We start from the raw sequence: 21,830 nt of genomic DNA on the forward strand, positions 1-21,830 counted from the left end.
ACCATTTTGAGCACCCAGCTGTTGCTGTCTGAAACCTGACCTTCACTGTGAAGAGGCTGGCAGAGGCTCGCAGCTGCAACGAGCTGCAACGGGCTGCCTACCCAACGATGCATGGATTCCTATCTGCTTAAACCTCTCTTTTCCTTAACCAACTTAGTTAAGTAAGCTGGTTTCCTTAGTTCCTTCTCCCCAGTTTGTCTCTCTGCCACAATAAAAGGAGGTCAGTACCCTTGAGAGAGGACTTCTGGTTGCAGTGAAGCTCTGCAGAGAGTGCTACTCTACTCTACTCTGCAGAGAGGCCTTCCTGGCTCTATTCATTTTGCTACTCAAATTCTCGATCACTGACCAGAAACAAGGGCAATCACACTGGAGCTCATTAGAATGAGGACCCTCAGGCTGCATTCTAGACCTCCTGAATCAGCCTGTGTTTTAACAGAAAACCCACGGAATTTGTAGGCACATTCAAGTTTCAAAAGTGCTACAATGGGATAGACATCCCAAAGAGTTTTCATTCACTCAATTTAAGAACTTGACTTAAGGTATGAGATGGTGAAGCTGATCAAAACAAAACTGTATTGGAAAAGGAGTGTGGTGGAAACAGCCAGCCCCTAATGACTTCCACTTTCTGATATTCATGCCCTTGTGTAGTCCTTGTGGACACTGGGTCAGGGTTGGTCTGTGTGGCAAATCAAACATGCAGAAGTGATAATGAGAGGTTTCTGAAATGAAGTCATCAAAAGCACTGCAATGTTGTCCTGCCCCAGTCTCTTGGATCACTTGCACTGACGGAAGCTGGTCACTCTACAGTGGGCACTTTCAAGAGCCTGTGGAGAGACCTACAAGGGGGTGAATTGGGGACTCCCACTGACACCAGCATCAACCTGCCAGCAGTGCGAGGGAGCCAGCTGGCCAGGGGAACAGCTTTCAGATGTAAGGCCCAACCAACACCTTACCTGCAACTTCATGAGAGACCCCCCCAAGACAGAATCCCCTAGCTAAGCCACTTGCAAATGCTGGGCCCAAGAAACTATGTGATAATATTTAATGTTTTAAGGCACTAACGTTTAGTGTAATTTGTTTACTCAGCTATAAATAACTAGTACAAGAACAGAGAGCTTGGTCTGAGTCTGGGCTCCCCCAACTAGTAGTGACTTTCCACAGTCATATCAATATCTTAATGTCTCGGAAGGTTTATCTGTAAAAGGAGCAACCAAAGTTCGTCAAATCTTCAATATACAGATGCACCATTATTTTACATATCACTAAAACAGAATATACAGATGCACCATTATTTTACATATCACTAAAACAGAAAAAAAGATGCCATCAAATTCATACATCATTGATTCTAAAATGCATACTAATTTTAGAGATGTAAAATCATGGGAAAATGTGCATCTTAAAATCAATGAAATACAGCCTTATACTTGTTCTGCCCACCACATGGAGATGCTCTAAGGGTCAATGGTATAACAGATGAGAAGGCACCTGGAGGGAACTGCTGGCAGCATCCTGAAGCACCAGAGCTTGAGAAAGGGAAATGATATTATGGTTCCAGGCCAGCTAATTAAGCTGGCTCTGCTGGGGGTTATGATCTCACTTGTCAGGCTATTGCCTCAAGCTCCTATCACAATTTATGTTCAGAATGACTGCTACAAAGCACAGGAATAGTTGAGGAAAACCACCTATGGCATGCTCCTAAACTTGCTTGAGCATTAGAAACCACTTGGTGCATTTGTTAAACATGCACCCAGGCCTCTTGCTAGGGACTTTGACTCAGTAAATGTAGGGCAGGCGTTGGAATCTATATTTTAACAAAGGCCCCAGGCAGTTCTTGTGAACACAAAAGTTTTAAAACACTGATCTAAACAAGATAATATCCATCTGCTTACTGATATTTTTCCTTGCATCAAATCATAATAGAAAACTATAAACCTGGATTGCCTGAGCTATGTCCCTAATATAAAAAATGCCTTCAAACTAGTATAAGATTTTGCTAAAGGTCAATGTCAAACCACAACAACAAAAACAAACAAACAGAAAACTGTCCTACCAGGCTGAGTTTGCCAGTGGCTGGAAAACTTACTGAAGTTACGGAAATGTATACTATTTAGTTATAGAAATTTATACTATTATTTTTATAGTAAAAAAATTGGCATAATTAATAGATTAAGGAATATATCTCCTGATAGACTGATCTGTTTCCTTTTTCATCAGTCAATAAAAGTTGCTGAGCAATCATATTTTCATTTTTGGCTTAGATTGCCAGGAATCTTTCACCTAAAATTCATGTCCCAAAACAAAAACAATATTAACAATAGTAATATACCTTTGTTAAACAAACAAACAAACAAACAAAAAACAGTTGCTATTATGCAAACCTTTTTGTGAGGTTTTGCTTTTGTAGTGTATTTTAATGGTCATGTTACAGTGATGTTTTTTTTCTTAAGGCCTTCAAGTCCTTATGGAAGTAGGCAGGAAATAAATTTTAAAATCGACACTGTTAGTTTTGTTCTGTTTCTCATCACATTTACACTAAGCGACCACGACCCAATTTCTAGCAAATGTTCCTCAAGTTGTGTGGGTTGTCTCCTTTTGTGCCAATCCCTTGGCCAGCTTTTAACACACCACAGGAATGCCAATCCTATCTTGGCAAGGAAACTCTATTTCGTATTCGATCCAAATACTTAAGAGAATAAATGGAAAATAATTTTAGAGCAGCTCCTCAGAAGGCTCTTCTTGTCCCTCTCTGGTGGATAACATAATTTTCTGACAATCTGACCCAACTATAGCAGCAGATCAGGCCATTAAAATCCTTCTCCTGCAAAAATAAAACAAAACAAAACAAAAAACCAACAAAAAAACCCCTCTACTTCATTTTTAAACATCTTACTTATGTGCCTTTAGTTCTGCAACAGAAATTTATCCTTGACCTGAACTTCTAAATATCCCACAAACAATAATTAAGTCACTAGAATCCCACTGTGCAAAGGGCATTTTCTGACAGATGGGAAACCAAGCCAAAGCCTGTAAACCATTTCCACTCTTCCCCAGCCTCACAGAACAAGGAGAAACAGGGCAAGTATTTCCAAAATCAACTTTGGAGATTGTGGTGCACGTGCAGTCTCAAAAGGACATGACTAACTTGTGATACTTTAGTGTATGGCGTACGGTTACTCATTGTTGTCCCGATGAATATTTCTAATCTCCACAAACTTTTTCATACCATCCTGGCTGCCCAAGCTAACTTCACCACGACCTTCTAGCGAAAGGTCTTTTACTCTGTTAAGTCCTCCCGACTGCCCCTCTCTTCTCCTGTCAGGGTTAATTCCATTCTCATCTGTCTTCCCATGACAAAACAACATAGTATCCCAACTGGTTGTCTCATCTGTTTGTGTCTCCTCCTAGACCAACCTACTTGAAGTCAATGACTCCAGTTAATTCATCTTTGAATTGCAGGACCAATCAGATAACCAGGTACAGGGTAGGTGCTGGGGTAATTTGTATGAATGAAAGAATCTAGTTCAGAGACTTTGAGGTCCCTCAGATTTTCTGATTCAAATTCAGTGGTTATGCAAATAAGAACATGAGGCCCCCCCAAAATGAAGTAATTTTACACTAAAAAAGAAAACAAGATAAAAATCCAATTCTCTCATTCCCAATCAACCCAGCGTTTTTCTGTTATGTCACATCTTTGCACATGCTGCTCCCTCTGTCTGACCCTTGTCTTCTGCCACCACCTTTCAGAACTTTGCTTAGCGTCTCCCTCATCCAGCATTTCTCAACCCAGAATCAGGTTCTCAGGGGGAGCCTTCAAGCCTGGGGCAGGATCCTTTGTGATCTGCCTTCATACGCCCTCTGAAAGGAACCATGTTCCTTTCTTTGGAGAATTTATCCCTACGTGCAGTTATACTTTCAAAAGTGAAATTATTTCATGAAGGCCTTTCTCACTAAAATATAAACTACTCTCTGAGAGTAGAAACATGTCTTTGCTGATGTTCACTGCTACATCCCTAGTGGCTAGCACAGGAAGCCTCGCTAAATATGTGTTAAGTGAATAAATCACTTACAAACTCTCCAAAAGTAGAGAGTGGGTCTGTGGGACAAATATTGTCTCATGAACAGCAGACATACAATAAAAGTGGCAAATCGCTCTGCACAACATTAAAAGATATCTCTATTTTTATATTCAGATAATTCACTTTATAAATAACATGTAGCCAGTGCTTAAACTCAGATGTCCCTGTTTCAACTCTGGGAAATGTGTGGGCAGCCTTTCTTCTCTCAGTGGGTTCAGAAGAAGGAAATGCTGCTTATTTTATCATGTGCGTAAGATAAACTGGGACCACCAATGTGATGCTCACAGAATTTCTTTCCCAAGAAAGACCGATATGTCTGTTGGGTTATGTAGACAATTGCTTTCTACCACAGGCACAAATATTTGAGAGGATTATTCTTATTTGATTTGCCCATGATCTTTAAAAACCCACAACAATTGCAAATTTTATTCCACTTAACCCAGAGAAAGAACCAGGTCACATCTTCGACTCTCAAGTCACATAAGGATTCCAGAAAGAAATGATGATAATTTGATGTAACTTCTTAATACACATTAACAATCCATTGGGTCTAAAATTATTTAGATATGAAAAATCATTTCCCGTCCTAATTCTGAAGTTAAATTAAATAAGTAAATAGATCATTCCTACTATATATTGTTTCTCTGTTCTTTACCTGTTATATATAACAAAACTTAGCCAATTTGCACATTTATTAGCCTGGATCCTGCAGCTTATGGTGAGAAACCTACCTTTCTTTGGAAAACCAAAAAAAAAAAAAGCCCTCCTTCCAACAAAAGGCTTCTGATTAGAGGATATCGCTACTTCTAGAATGTTCTTAGCATATTCCTAGTGAAGTACTATTATAACCTCCCCTTACTGGAGCAGGAAAAAATGTCACACCTTCCTAAGTTGGAGTATCTCAGAGGTGTTGGAGTGAGGTAGTCATGAGATCAGAAAGTATGGTTATATACTCTGCTTTGTCTTTGAATGGATGGGAATGGGTTATAAATCAAAAGACTTGGTTATAAACATAGCACAGTCTCTCCCTGGACCTCAGCTTCCTCTAATCTCAATAAGGGCATCACTCAAAGATCCCCTTTATCACTAGCATTCTGTGACTCTAACTTTGACTCTACTAACACAGAGAGATAATCTCACAGCTTTTCTGGAAAATCAGAGAAAGGACCAGATGTCTTTAGGGACTTTATCTGTTCTACCTGTTCTAGACACCCAAGGGGTACTCTGCACCCAACCCAGCCATTGCTCCACAAAAGACCTCTCTAACACCCAAAGGTAATTTGGATAGTTGTTAAGGGGTGAATTGTGTTTCCCAAAAATTCATATTTTGAAGCCCTAACCCCTAGTATCTCTGAATGTGACTGTATTTGAAAGTAGGGCCTTTAAAGAAATGATAAGTTAAAATAAGGCCATTAGGGTGGGCTCTAAACCAATCTGACTGGTGTCCTTATAATAAGAGGGAATTGGACACACAGACACCAGGAATGTGTGCACACAGAGGAAAGACCATGTGAGGACACAATGAGAAGAAAGCCATTTGCAAGTAAAGGAGAGAGGTCTCAGGAGAAACTAAACCTACTGACACCTTGACCTTGGACTTCCAGCCTCTAGAACTGTGAGAAAATAAATGTCCGTTGTTTAAGCCACCCAGTCTGTGGTATTTTGTTTCAGCGGCTCTAGTCAACTAATACAATGCTAAACTGAGGCATCTATCTGTTCATATGAGAATCTGGATCATCTTCTCTACATCGTTCCTTTCTCTAAGGAAAAGACTTTAGTTCTAAAGCAGGAAAGTAACTTTCCAAAGTCACACATTTACTTAATGCCAGAAGAGGTACTAGAACAGAACTCATAAGGAGTAACAGGTACCCTCAACCTCCTGAACTTTTTCCTTTAAAAAAAATGCAGATCCTACAATAAAACATCACAACTTGACATCGAAATCCAAATGGCATGCATCACAGAAAACACACCCAGTGCACGCTTATAATGCTGAAAGCACTAATTTTATATTGATTATAATATTGCATTACAGAACTAAAAACACACATTTAAAATATGCTCTGTTTGTGCCCAGAATTCTGTCAGCATCCACTGAGCAGAGTAGGTATTAGGACTTCTTCCTTCGTTCCAGTAGGCCAACTAGTTCCCTCCAGTGAGTGCTCACCATAGCTACTGACTCTCCTGTGCTTTTTTGTTTCCCAAAGGGGCCTTCTGAAGTCTGTATATATGGAGACGCTCAAACATAAACATGCCTCCTTTCAGACTAATACCAGGTATCAGGCTCAATTTTTGCATTGGAACCTGTCTCCATTCTCCGCTCCAGATCACACATATGCCTGATGGAGCAGTCCCCCGGCCCTGGTCCGACATGGCTCCATGTCAAGCACTAGATGAGCCTGAACAGAGATCTAGCTGCAGATGCAACAACGTCTTGTCATGCCAAGGCATGTTCCCCTATCACAGACGGTATTAAAATGAGGCTCTGAAAGAGAACTAAAATGTAATTGTCCATAGCAAACTTTAATTATCAGAACTGAATTAAGGAAAAAAGAAAGAGTTCTAGTTTAGTTGTTCCCAAATGATATTCTTTGGACATGTTCAGACTGTTTGCATCTGAATCATCTCAAAGGGTTTTTGTTTGTTTGTTTGTTTGTTTGTTTGCTTTTTAATGTAAATTCTAAAACTCTATCTTTAGGACGCTGTATTTCATAGGTCGAGGATGGGGCTTTGGATTGTGTATTTTTAAATGATCCCCAGGTGATTGTACAACTCGGGAAACACTTAAAACTGCTGCACACTTTTCAGAGTTGAAAACAAATGAGAAGTAGCCAATGTCACAGTCCACATCACTGAGTCGTTATCATTAGCTGTCAGAAACCTCATAAACCTGAAGCCCTTGGACATACTACTCATCCATTTCTGCATTAGTTTATCCAATATTACATAACAGAACATGCCAAAAGCTAGTGTCTTTCAACAACAAACATTTCTCATCTTCCAATTTCTGTAAGTTAGGAATTCGGGTATGGTGGGGCTGCGCATTTCTAACTCAGGGTCTTTCATGAGGTGCAGTTAAGTCATTGGTTGGGGCTAGTCAAATGAAGGTTTGATTGGGGCTGAAAAAATCCATTTGCAAATTGTTGACCAAAGGCCTCAGTTTCTCACTGGCTGCTGGCAGAAGGGCTTAATTCCTCACCATGTGGGCCTCTACACAGGACATCCTAAGTGCCCTCATGACGTAGCAGCGAACTTCCCCCAGAGTAAGTGATCCAACAGAGAGAGCAAAGAAGAAGCCACAGTGCTTTTTATGACCTAGTCTCTAAAGATGCAATTGTTATTTTCACTTTTTCCTATTCAAGAAATGAGTCACTAGTCCGACCCACATTCAAAGAGAACAGGCTTCATCTTTTGAAGAGAGTGTCAAAGAATCTGTGGTCACAGTTTAAACTATCACAAATTTCAACGCGTGTTATATTCTGAGAATGGAATAGGAACTATAAATACAAAAACATCTATGGTCTTGACCCTGCCCTCATGGAATCTGGGAGCAGGGATAGAAAAGAGAACCAGGGCACCCAATATATTATTCTCCCATTATGAAATCAAGCTAGTGAATGCCCAGTTAGGTTAGGGGCAGAGGCTCATAAGTGTGCTAAATTAGAAGTCAAAAAGGCTTGGGTTTGAGACCCTACTTTCCCAGTTTTAGCTATGTGCATCACTTAGCCACTAAGCTACTTACTGCTCTCCCTCTTTACAAAATGAAAATTATTTATTACTTCATGGTGGTGAGTGGGTAGAGTTAGGTGCAGGGATTCTGTGAGAGCCAAAGCAGATAAAATCCATGACAGTACTAGATAAATAACTAAATACCATACATATTAATAACTATGATTACTCACGTTTATTATAGGCCAGGGTATACGTATCAGAAGGTGACAAGCCTAATAAACCAGGTATGTTACCTGCTTTTATAAACCCCCTCAGGGTTTGTGCACCTTACTTCTAGGGGAAAAGCAGCCCCTCAGTGCTCTCTAAAGAAATCCCACCCACAGAAACACTTACATCCGTGCTCCAAACTGTGTTTTCTTTCTGGTGGACATGTCCTACCTGTGGTATTCCTAGCAAGCATGTCTGGACAGGTCCTGCAAAATGTACCTAACAACTGCCGGAAGCTACCTGATGAGGTAACTCCTCTCTGGGGGAAGTCAGCTCTCCTGAGTGTTTAAATGTCCATTTATATCGAAGATGAGAGAAGGAACTACAAATAAATATGGATGTTTCTGAAAATGTTTTGTGCTTGTGTCTATGTCTCCACATGTATATTTAAGCATTGTTTACCTAGCTATAGATATGGATATAGATATATAAAAAACGAAAACTAAATAGTGAGACAGAATTCTAAGGTCATCAGAACGAGAACTTCCTCAGAGCTCCAGAGAAAAGAATTTGACTCAGAGTACAACTGCTAAACAAAATACCAAGCTACACAGAAAAAAACCTTATAATGGCCTAGGAGTAAAAAAGTATCTGAGAAAGCTCTTCCACAATTCTTTTTTAAATCTTCTTCTCATCTTCTCTCCCTCCTTAGTGTTTCTGGACTCTTTAAGTTAGAGAGCCAAGAAATTCCATAGTTTGGGGTAAACTCATGGTGGTGACACATATAATAGTAAACAACCTTATGGCCATTACAGTGAAAAAAAGATTAAAAGTATATCCACACAGAGACAAGGAAAGAGCTTAAAAAACAATATCCAATATTTTTCAAAGCATTGGAGAAATTTTTTAAAATGTATCTGTAGCCAGTAAGTCAAAAACCCAAAGAGAATTACAACAATAAGTCTAAATGTCCCCTGCAGACATAAAAGATGATCATGAGAGGGAACACAAAAAATCAAGGTATTCAAGTTTTAGAAAGCCACCTGCTGTGTTCCCCTTTTTGAAGAGAATAAAGGGAGAGTCACTGAGATTAGAAACATTTACATTCATTCCACATTTTGAAAGTCAACTAAAAGCACCAGAGTTTTGTTCAAAATGAGAAAGAAAATCAAAGCTCTTTAAAAGCAACCACCATAACGTTTGAGTTTGAGGGTCCAACAAGGACTTTTCCTTTCTTCTCTTTCCCCCTAAACCCCACTCCACATATATATCCCCCTCTGAAGCTGAGTCACAGTATCTGGAGGAATTTATCAGGAGGTACTCCAATTTAAATTACAGCCCAATCCCACCAAACCTAGAAAACCCAGAGTCTGTTTCCAAGAGCGTTCCCTGTTTAAAACAGATGAGCAAGGCAAGAAGGAGGTAACAGGCTGGATCTCTCTCAGACAACCAAGTACGAAAAATCCTGACTAAACAGGGCACTCTACTGGGCCTCTTAAGTCACCTTGTGTAGCAGAACAGTCAGAGAAATCAGAGGCTTTGATTTAGGCAATTACTGAATAAATGAAGGCTAGAAAAATGAGTTTTCAGTTGATTAGACAACTTCTTAGAAACTTTTCCTGTCTTGGAATTGTTATTTACAAATACTTCCCTGTGTCATTGGGTTATCCAGTTGTTCTTCTTAATTGTCATCAAATCTAATGGACAGGAAGAAGGTTGTAGAAAATACAGAAATTAAAATCAGCAAACTATTTGTTCTCTCCAAACTATTTGGAAAGAACACAGGTTTTAGATCAGAAAGACCTATTAGTGAATTCCTAAGCTCTGTCATATAGTAGCTGATTGACTTAGATAACATCTTTGGGCTTTAGTTTCCTACATCATTTTACAAAAAAAAAAAAAAAAAAAGCCTAAGAGGTTATTGTAAGACAAAATAAACAGCTCCATGAGATGTACTCTGAATGAATGATGGGAATCACAACACTGAATGAGACTGGCCTTTGATCTCAAATAGTTCCCAGGCTATCTGGAAAAACAGAATATATGCATACAAAAAGACTAGGCAAATACAGTAACCAGCCCCCAAGGTAGCCCCCCATGACCTTATCTTCTGTTAGTCACATCTTTGATTATACCAGGGTTGGTCAGTATAAGCAACAGAAGTGATGGTTTTTACTTCCAAGATTAGGTTACAAAAGCCACTGCAGCTTCATCTTAGCCTTCCTCTCCCCTCCCCTCCTCTCATCTCCTCTCTTACCCGCCTCCCTCCCTCTCGTCACTCACTTTGGAAAAGCCAGCTGCCGTGTCACTGAGCAGCTCTATGGAGATGACTAAGTGGAGAAGAACTAAGATCTCTTGCCAAGAGCCTCTTGAGTGAGCTTAGAAGTCATTCCTCCAGCCCCAGTCAAGCCTTCAGATGATGCAGTCCTAGGTAACTAACAGATTGACTGCAACCTCATGAGAAATCCTAAGCCAGCACTACTCACCTAAACCACTCCCAAATTCTGAATCCTCAGAAACTGTGAAACATGATATATGTTTGTTGTTTCAAATTGTGGAATAATCTGTTGCACATCGATAAACAATACCTTAGGCTACACTAAGAGCTGCAAGGTTTGGAAGGGAGAGAAATTCCTGGAGGCCAGGTGTCCTTTGTCAAAAAATTAAGTTTTTAAGGAAAGATGAGTTTGTGACAGATAAGGGAGTGGTAATATGCCACAGACATGAGTGAGCCAGGCAGAGGGACAGAAAAGTATCAGATGAATTCAATGGGCAGTGCAGAGAGAAACATGGATGCCAGGCCAGTGTCTATCACCTCTAATTCAGGCAATGGAGAGCAAGTAAGGCTCCTTAAGCAAGCAGATGACTAGGCAGTTACCAGGACTGAGAGTATGCACTGGTGGGCATGAAGAAGATGGACTGGCTATTAAAGACAGAGGCAGGAAAGTCAAACAGAAGCCTTTAGTAACAACCCAAGGGAGGAAATAAGGAGCTGAGCCAGAATGCAGCCTAAGTAGGAACGGAGAGAAGAGACGAATGGGAGGTTCATCATGAATATCGTCCGCCATGTCACACACTAGCCTCCCACGACTACGTGCCAGAGCTGGAGGTCTCTGAGTACTCCCTTGGTCATTTAATCTGCGTGCATATTTAGTTGCATGCCTGAAGACAAAGCTCCCAGGGCCACATCCTTCAGTCAAAGCACCAGCATTCATGTGTATAACGTGCTGCTCTGGTACACAACGCATTGCACTACAAAATTAATGCCATAAATACCACAGATGTCACAGACACAAAATTAGAGTAAATGTGTAAGCTTTGTTTTCTCTTAAATCACCTCAACTGCAAAAACTGACTCCATATCACACAGTTATCTTTAATAAAATGAAGTCAAATACTAATAAAAGAGGACACACTGTGGAAGTGATACACAGAAAATTCAAAAACAATCTTTCACAATGGTGAAGGTCTGAAGAGGAAAGCAATATTAGTATTATCAATCTCACCCAGTCATCCTACATAACAGGAAAAAAAATCATCAAAATGTCAATGGAGATTCAATGGGGATCTTTGGACTTCTCTGGGAAGTGGCCAGTGTCCAATTACTCAGAGGCTGTCGAAGCTGCTGCTCATGCTGGGTGCAATTAGAGTCATTCTACTGAAACTTTAGCAGGAAAACCAACAAAAGGGCCCTGCCCTTTGGCAGACTGTCTCTGGCAGAGCCTTAAGGGCCTAGAGGAAAGGAAGCAACATGCCACTGGTGTGGAGGGGGCACGTGTGGCCTTTCCTTCCCATGTATACAATGCCCTTTCGATTTAGCATGCCTAAGAGGTAGTCTGACCTGCTCATATTGCAATTAGGGAAACTAAGAGAGATACAAAGCTACTGGCCCAGGTGATATAGGCTAGAGAGTCAGTCAGAATGAGCATCCTGGTTTCTCTGACTCCAGGCTCAACATCCTTCCCCTTTCACTCAGCCCCATGGAGGAGAGGAGGAAGATGAAGGAAGATTCTTCCAAAGAGCCTCTGGTGAATGAATGCACCATGCTCTGAGATTTACTGATCTCATCCAGAAATCAAACTTGAACTCTTTCAGTTCAGCAAACTTTAAGCATCCCATCTGTGAGGTTCTGTGAGGTAGCGATGAGTACATAAGCTTATGGAAGCAGGGACTGGATCAGTTCAGTAGAGAAAGTGGTCAAGAGTGAAGGGGAAGTGGAATTAGTGGAGAAGGTAACATTCAAAGGGCAGTCAGTGTCCTGATGGGGAGGTGCTGGCAAAGGCCATTCAGAAAGGCTGAGAAGGCCAGGGCATAGGTGGGAAGCCTGGCTGTAAAGAGGCCTGGGGGCGGGGGGCGGGCAGAGATTTACAGGAGTCAGTTGCAAAGGGAGATCAAATTGCAGAGGCTTGGGATTCCAGAAGAAATTTAGACTTTACTTCACAAACAATGAAAAGACAAGGATGCTTTTAATAAGGGAGTAACAAATGTGATTTAAACCTGGACAGGGAGAGGCTCAATCGTCCACATCCATAACTTGCTGAAGGATTGTCTGTTAGTCGGTCCTATCAGTGGAACTACAAAAGACAAGTGCTAAAAGCTCCTTCCAGTCATTGATATGTCACAGCAGAAAGCCGATCTGCCTTCTCATGAGGAAGGTGCTAGAAATCCAGCTTTAGTAACCTGTGTTTCTCCACCTGCTGTGATGAAACAGGACTGTCATCACAGCTTAGGGGCCAGCTTTGCTAATCCTGTACTGTGTTGGAACTACAGAGATGCCAAGCATCCTTCCAAGTTCCAAAGCAATAGAGGTAGAAACACTTGCTCATGAAAACTGAACTTGATAAATTCACAGAAATACAAACATATCTCTATTTGTGAAACAGTGAAATCTGTCAAAGGAAATGTATCCAATATGTACATATAAACAACCAGAGCTGGGTCAGGGAAGAAAGAGCTTTGAAAATCTGTATTCCCATGCTGGCTCTGCCACTTACCAGCCATGTGACCTGCAGGTTATTTCACTTTCCTGAGCCTTGGTTTCCTCACTGGTAAAATAAAAAGAAATACCCTCTACTTTGCCTACCCGTCAAGAAGACTACAGGGGAAGGTGCTTCCACAGTTTACCGCCCAGGCTAATAAACAGCCTTGGCCACCCTCCAGGCAGAATCAGACAGGGAGCCCCCTGGAACTAACTCCCCATTTGCACACTGAGTCCAAACTGCCAGGTATGGCCCAGAGCGCCTGTCCTTCTAGCTCCTGAATACCTCCTCCTTTTAAACCAGGCTCACTTCATTTGCTGATTATGAAATAAGCTGTTATCGCCCAGATTTTGATACCCGCTCAATTTGTTTTCTCTAGTTCTGTCTCCCTTGGCCAGAAACCTACACTGCAACCACCTGAATGGGACCCTCCCCACCCAGCCAGCTAGAAGAGACCTCTGATGCGGCCAGGCACTCTCATTTACCTTGTCCCTGCCTCTGTGGTCATCGGGACCGGATACACAGTACCTATCAAAGGTCAAGTTTGTTTTTATTTTACTTTCAGACTTTTTGGAGGAATCAGTTTAGACAATTCTTGTTACTCCTGAATGCTAGTTAGTGCTCATGTGCATTAAATCTCCCTGTCTCCACTGATCTGGCACAAGCTGGACACCCACACTAATGTGGTTATTTCAGAGGCATTCTTTCCCCTAAACTTTTTGTAGTCTCCGAACACCTCTTCTCCCTGCAGTGCTCCTCATTTTCCCCTTTCCTTCCCTTCCACGGATTGATGGGTAAATGAGCAAATACTCCACATAGCTATCATGATTCCAAAGCTTCAAAAGCAATCTATCAGTGAGAGAGGTAAACAAAACGGCACCACCCACTTCTGTTTACAAACAGATCTTCCCTGTCATTTCTCCCTTCTGGCAAATGGAGCCAGCAAAACCCACTGAAGAGAAAGTGGGTGGAGGCTTAAGACACCTCTGTAAAAGAGCTCTCAAATTCCAGCAGATCAGAGACTCCAGAGGGAGATGAAATGCTTCCAAATCCTTCTCCCCACCATGGTCCTTCCCGTGCATCAACTCCCAGGGCCCGATTCCTGCCTGTTCCTTCACAAGGACACCACCCACACACAGCCATATTTTGCCTGAAAAAGGGACACCTGAATAAGCAAAGGGCCCTTCCTTGATCTGCAGGAAAAAGTTTGCTTCTAAGCCTCCCACCTCTCAGCCGGGAGGCTGGCAGCCTCTATCCTGAACAAGACAGCCATGCAGTTTCATTTAAAATCAGAGAAATAACTAACTTTTGACCAAGCCCCATCCAGACATTCACTGCTGGAAAGAGCTCCCTAAAATAAAAAAAACAGGGACCGCCTATCATTCCTGTTTCACACAGTGTAACCTTTCAGTCCGTGGTCTGCATGGAACTTATCTTCACTTTTCTATCATACCTAGGTCAAGACACAAGAGTATGGAACACACATAGGTGACTGTCTACATAAGCACCCTGATACCTGCACACATTTTTATTAAATATCAATTAATTTAAGGTGTCCTGAGTGATTCGATTTTGGGGTTCCCTGAACACTTGTATTTGGAAGTAGCAATTAAAGCCCAGTGGGGAAAGACTAACCACCGCATGGAGGCAGAGACTCTGCTGATACCCTGAAGGCGCCGTTCCTGAGTCTTTGTGGTCTCAGGGTCACAGAGCTGATGGAAACTTAAGGCTTTATCATTCCCCAAGATAATCGCACAATTATTTGTCAAAATAAAAGACAGATGATTGGGTCTCACAGACTCAACATTACTATGCTGATTAAATGTGGAAAATAAAGTCATAATGAGGTAAAGGTTCTTTGTTTACATATCTATAGATAAAGAAACATCAGATTGGTCAGATCCAGTCATTTGTACATGCTACCAAATACCACCCTGCTCTCTCCTTAGAGTCAACCAAAGACAGTGAAAAGAGCCCGAGCTTTTGGAATAGGCTAGAACTGCGTCCAAATCTTACCTTTACCACTAATAGCAGTTATGGATCTTGGAAATGCTGTTTCTCAAATGCTAATTTTCCTCATTATAAAATAGGAATAAGATAAACTGTCATAATGAATAAGAATTAGATGAGTAAGGATTAAATGAGATAGCATGTGACAGGATGGTTCTTGATACACAGTAGGTCCTTTACCTTCCTTCGTTTCTAGGTTATAACAGTGGGGCATCATTCCTCATGACACCCCAAAATCTAAGTTCTTGCAGGACTAACAACTACTGGTTCAACATAGCAGCACATCAGTTGCCCAGATTCTTTATAAACTCAGTAACCCATAGACCTAGGTGACAATTTACTTTAACTAAGATATCCTAAAGCTGTTTGCAAAGAACTTTTCCCCCTGAGGAACTAAAGATAGAAATGATTATTCAGATACTACCTGAAGTGTAAACATTTGCATGCATTTTACATGGGGTTAAAATATTCTAGCCAATAAGGTCAGGTAAAAATCAATACACAAATGAAAGCTCTATCAACAAAATTCAAATAGAAACTCTATTTGGGCTTAGCTTCAAAGTACTGTAGACTCTCATAAAATATAACCAACCAAAATATATTTATGTCTACAGCTGTAACACTGACATTAGTGGAAGCTTGTTTAGACTTATCGGCCAAGAGATACTCTTCAATATGGTCACATACCCAGCATTACACACATATTTTAAAGTTATTCAAATATTTCCTGTGTGAAAACAGAGAGGTTATTTCATGTAGACAAATTTGGAAGAAGTCAAGTGCTAAATATGCTGCAAAGATTCTGCTTAACCCACAGAAACTGACATTTTCCTTTCAGCCTGCCAATTAAATGCCTACTCTGCTTTTTAAATCATTCACCCACCTCTACAAACGTTTGAATTGACATTTTGCCAAAGAGCTATCACACAGATCTCTAATAGGGAGGGGAGAAGGGAGTACAACAGCTCTAACGTAAATTTCAAACACTGAAGTCATCTTCAAAAAATTCTGACCACAGAGAAGTCATCTCACCAAGCCAGGTAAAATAAGTGACATGGGTACTTTGACACAATACTACTATACATTTATGCCACAAGAGATTGTCCATTCATACTGTAAATAATGTGACTACTGTTTGATCCATTTCCTACTCCCAATGGAAGAAGTTGGCATTGTTTAATAGACACAGTATTTTGAAGATTAAAAGTACAATTCTGAGTTCATAATTCTAATCTGAAGAAAACCTTGTGAAATGTGAATAAATCTACCTATAAGAATTTAATACACTAGCATCCAGGAGCTATATACCATGTATTTTTTTTCTTAAAGTATGCTGATTCAATACTGTTAAATCTTCCTAGAACAAATAAACCCAAGGTCTGGTCAGGCACAGCCACAGCAGGAAAACCCATCCAGCATGACTATGGCATGGCTAAGCTTCTGCTGTAGAAGGCGCTCACTTCCCCTGGAGGCTCTGATTGACCAAAGAAAAGAAAAAAAGCAAATGTATTCAGAGGGCCCCTTGGAAGCACTACAGAGGACTCCAGAATACCCCAAGGTCTGGACCAACCACAGGTATGATTTTTTACTTCCTGAGTAGTTCATCTGTCTACTGAAAGTGCACTTAACATATTAGAGATTTGATATCATTCTAAGATTCTCAACGCTGCAGCCAGAGAGATCATTTTAAAGGATGTGTGCAAATATGTCACTCCTCTGCTCAGTCCTGAAATGCTGCCATTCCACTAAGGGGAAAAAAGGAAGTCTCCTGATGGCCAGAGAGGTGACAAACCTTCCTACCATCACTGCCCCCATGCTCAAACTAGCTACACTTGCTTTCTCATTGTTCCATGAATATCTTTGGAATTCCGCGCTGGCTGGAAGGTTCCTGTCCCCATGATCTCATAGTCCATCTTTAACTACCTACAAGTTTTGCCTCAACATCACCTTCTTACTCTATTTAAAATGTCACCCTCTTCTCATCCCCTTTGAACCTGCTCTACTTTTCCTTTTTTTATAACACAGTATTAAATTTTAAAAAGATAATTTATTACCATGTCAGTTGTTAACTGTTTGTTTCCCCCAACAGAATAGCTACGTTCCAAGAGAGTGTGAGTCCTCCATTCTGTTCAGTGATGTGTGTCTCAAGTGCCTAGAACAGTTCCTAGCACATAATAGGGTCTCGGATATTTGTTGAATAACTGATCTGCTATGGACAGAAGTGTTCTATCAGAAAATAGCTCCTTGGAGCTCTACTAAGGCAAAGACTAGGCCTAGAGATTCCCATCTCCCAGCACGGTTACCCTAAATGCCCCAGGAAAGGACTTGGAAAGGACCCCAGGCAGATGCTGTACCGAAGCTCAAAGAAAGTCACAGAAATATAGACAGACTTGGGCAAGACACACACTGTCCAAAAACGCAAATATCGCATCACTGCAGGTTTCAACACCTTCTAAGGCACCCCACCTTCAATTTGCGGTTCGAGGCTCTCCAGTCTGGTACCCACCCATGGTATCTCTCATTCATTCCATCACTATTCATGTGTGCTGTGAGCCAGTACCATCCTTATCCCAGCATATGCTCTTCTACAGTCCAGCAGAAAACAACTGCTTGCTATCAAGTCCCTGCCTGCCCCTGCCTCGCCCAGGTACACAGACTGTCTGAGAATGTCTGGGCTCACGCTCAGCCCTGCCCACTGCCTGAGTCAGCCATGACCAAACCTGGCAGCGCATTGGGAGCCCCACCCTATCTCCATGTAGACGTCATCATTTTGCTGGCCTGAATCCACTAAGTACCATAATCCAAAGGACACATAAGAATGGTTCACATTGTATCAGCCACCCCCGAACCACAGGCCACCTCAACTCTGAACTACTGACCCCCATGGCAGTTTAAGACCTTTGTAACTTTATCTCATGTTTATAGTAATTTCTTATATCCTCTGACTTCTGTGGGGTGGGAGAGGGGGGAGGTATGCAGTGGTTAAGAACACAGACTGTAGTTAAACCAAGCCTGTGACTACCAATGCCTACTTCTTTAGATGTAAAATAGCAATTACAATGGTATCAACTAAGTAGGTTTAATATGAGGACAAATTAACTTAAAAAAGTAAAGCTCATGGAACAATAAACATAGAAAATACCCAAGGCAGAAACTCAAGATATTGCTCCCATTAAAAAAAAAATATGTGGTATAGCCAGGCAATGAAATATTTGGCTATAAAAAGGAATTAAGTACTAATTCATGCTATAACATAGACGAACCTTGAAAACTATGCTAAGTAAAAGAAGCCAGACATATTATATGAAGCCACATATTATATGATTCCATTTATACAGAATGTCTAGAATAGGTAAATCCATAGATCCAGAAAGCAGATTAGTGGACGCCCAGGTGGTGCTGGGAAGTGGGAAATGGGAAGTGACTGCTAATGGGTGTGGGCTTTCCTTCTGAGGTGATAAAATGTTCTGGATTTGGATTGTGGTGATCACTGCACAACTTTGTAAATATACTAAAACTACTATATGGCACTTGAAAAGGTATTATTCCTCCTCTTCCTCCTCTATGAGCTACTTCAGGATGGTGCCCAAATCTTATCACTGTGTTCCCTAAAGTCCCCAACAAAAAACAAGATGAACTAAATGCCAAATAAACTAAGTAACCAATGACAAATGTGGAGCCAACATTTTCTAGGAAATATCAACAAAGACTAGAACTGCTGAGCAGCTGCAAGGAATAATTGGCCAACTTGAGCAAAGTTTTATCCTCTAGGCATTTGGAGTAGTGCCAGCAAATCGCAGGTTCTGCCAACAGGGCAAAGGATTAAACAGCAGAACTTGGACAAACCAGTTTAGAGACAGAAAAAGCATGTGTTTGGGGTGGGCAGGGGGGGGTGGGGGAGTGGGAACAGTGCGGGTGGGGGAGGGGATAGCTATCTCATCTTTTCAGTTGGCTTCATAACCAGAGACTGCAGTCAGTGAGCACAGCATCAATTTCCGACATGCAGACCTATCTACACAGTATCTCTTTAATCGATGCAATGGCTACAAAAATGAATGAACTGGAAATGAGGGCTGGAAGCAGAGAGAATGATTTGGGAAACAAATAGGCACATATTTCAAAGCAACAGTTTCCTTGCGTGAGCTGGCAGACAATAAAGAATTCTGAAATATATTCTAGCTCTCAACTGAACCATCCTTGCAACCTGTTCCATATACATGTTCTAGAGGCTGTATGCTTAGCAGAGATTTTTAAAAGAGGGAAGAATAGAAGTAGGGCAAATGAGATATAGCCTCAAATAAGAAAAGGAAAAAAAATCTCTATTTTATGGCAGAAATAAAAAATAAATTTTCTTTCTTGCATTTGCTAGAATCCAAAGGCTCTACGTAGGAAATTTAAAACAATGAGAACAAAATAAAATTTATCAATACTGCTGACACAATTAGCAGATAGGTAAAGAAGCAGGCCCCGTTGTCCAGCAAATCTCAAACTGTGCCTTGGAATTTCCAGAAATCGCCAACACAGACCTCTGCACAGTCTTTCCAGGTCACTGTAATCGAGATGCCCATCATTCTCTTCATGTAGCACTCATTACATTTTGAAATTACTCAGGTTTGCCTGTTTCTCCTTCCATAACCGCCCAGAACTCCAGATTATTAAAAACGCTTTTAAACTACCTCATCATCTTTGATTTCTTTTACTACTTTTCTTTCCTATTATCACTGCCCTGAGTCCAGCCCTCATCATCTCTCTCCCTTTGAGACTATTTTAATCTCCACTGACCTAGTTTATCTTCAATATATTGACCCTTAGATGTAACTTCCACACACTCCAGCATTACAAATGAACAATAAATGAATGAACACATGAACGAATGAATGAATGAAGCCTAAAGTCCTTAAACTGACCTTTAAAACCAAACATACCCACCAACCACATCAGACTTCCAGGCTCTTCTCCCACTCACTTCAGGCTACATCACTCCACATCTCTATACCATCTACCAGTCATCTATTTCACGATGACCCTTCCAGAATTCAACACTTCTTTCTCTACAGGGCGATTCTGTGACAAGTGGTTTTTCACACTGAGGTAGCATCTAATGCAATATGACTTTTATCATTTGACACTCACCAAGTTTCGGTTCGCCACAAATGTAATCACGTCTTATCTACAATGCCTTAGTAAGTACCTACAATGGACCAAAACAGGGGTTACAAAAGTGCTGTCAGGGTTATAAACTGTCACTCATTAAATACTTCCTGAATGTGTAAATGAATGCATGACTCCCACTAGAAAAATAATACCTGCAAATATTTATTTTGCACTATGCTAAATGCCAGGTACTATAACAAACCCTTCACATATGTTTCTGGTTTTTTTGTTTTTTTTTAATTAAATCCTCAAGTGACTTTTCCGGTAGGTACTTTCATTTTCATTTTACAAATAAGGAAACTGAGGTTTAAGTTTCTAAGATCACAGTCAACAAGCAGCGAAGCCAGGATTTTTTACTAGGTCTGTGGACTCCAGAAACTGTTCTCTCAAATATCATCCTCCTCTTACACTCTCCCTCCTCCAACTTCATCCTCTTCCCAAGCTTTGGAGAAGTTGTAAAACAAGACATAGGCAGCGGAGATCTACATGTCATAATGTTTCCAATGCTCAGAATAAAGATAATCAGGAACGCCTCCGAGAGCACTCACGAGGGGCTGCCTCCCCTGAGACTTACTATGGGTCAGGTTTGAGGGGGTAAGACATAGGAGGTCTTCCTTCAGCACACAGACTAACACTGGCCCTGGAGCCTCCACCTGTGGGTTTAAAACCCAGCTCTGGTACTTTTTAACTGCGCAAGCTCCTGCAGACCACTTCAGCACCCTTAGTCTCAGGTTCCTCATGCTTTAAATGAGACACAATACATACCCCACAGGAAAAATGAGGAAACATGGAAGAAGCCAGATGCTAAGCACCATGAGGAAAGAGACCCAGTTTATCTTTTTCACAGCTGGCATTGCACTTTGCATGTTTTCTGAAGCCTGGATCATGGTTATCTGGGTGTTTTTCTTGTCCACTAATAACTTTTTGCCTACCTGATATCTAAGTATAGGAACTGATTTAAGAAGAAAAAACTTAATAGTAATAATATCACCACCACCACCACCACCACCAGGACCCTTAAATCTAAGGGAAAAAATCAAGCAAAAAGTAAAAAATCGTACTCTGTAACGGGCAAACAGAAAAAAAGAAGTACTTGCATTTCATAACAGCCACATGACCTCAGGCTTTTCACAATGGGACACATTTAAAAAGAGAAATGAGAAAGGCAAAAAGACATGTGAATGAATAGATTAAGAAACCTAACTGATATCCTAAACGTGTAATCGAAAAGAACAGGCCTTGGAATATAAATTGAAAGGTCTGCTCCGAGAGAACCAATTGAAGGCCCAAATTGAACAGGCTCAGCAATTTGTGGGAGAAGAGATACTGTGAAATGGCATAATCTAGGAACAAAGAACAAAGCATTTTTATCTGCCTCCCAAACAATTAAATGAACCTGCCAATTCTGTGTGGAAGATGGACTTTAAAGAACTGCAGCCAAGTCAAGAGAGCATTCAAAGTCAGTCAGCATTCATTAGATACAGAGGAGAAGCAGCTACAGATTTCAGAACAGACATCTCCAACACAAGTCAAGAGGAGCCCGAGGCAGCCCAGGGCTGCTGAAGACTAAAGGGAGCCACTCTCTTCTTAACCCATGCAGCCTGCACATCTTGTCCAGATTCTGGGCTCGTTTCCTCCCACAGGCATCACTAGTCCACATGCACAAAATCCCACAGAACTGCAGAAGTGAGGCTAACGAGAGAAAAGCCCTGGCTGTAGGTTACGAAGG

The 21,830-nt window shown here is 41.1% G+C and overlaps 1 protein-coding gene across 11 annotated transcripts in view; it reads right to left on the reverse strand.

The window, feature by feature from the left end:
* MB21D2 (Mab-21 domain containing 2) overlaps positions 1-21,830 on the reverse strand; it is a 98,629-nt gene that overhangs the window by 30,033 nt on the left and 46,766 nt on the right. For 2 of the 11 annotated variants that reach the window (XM_039850870.1, XM_039850866.1), the window contains exon 2: positions 20,081-20,138. The exons of the other annotated variants lie outside the window; for them this stretch is intronic. The gene's annotated coding sequence lies outside the window, so the exon portion shown is untranslated. The remainder of the gene's footprint in view (positions 1-20,080; positions 20,139-21,830) is intronic. 11 annotated transcript variants of the gene reach the window in all.

This window comes from Pteropus medius, unplaced genomic scaffold, assembly GCF_902729225.1.
Source record: "Pteropus medius unplaced genomic scaffold, Ma_sr-lr_union100, whole genome shotgun sequence".
NCBI classification, from domain to species: Eukaryota; Metazoa; Chordata; class Mammalia; order Chiroptera; family Pteropodidae; genus Pteropus; species Pteropus medius.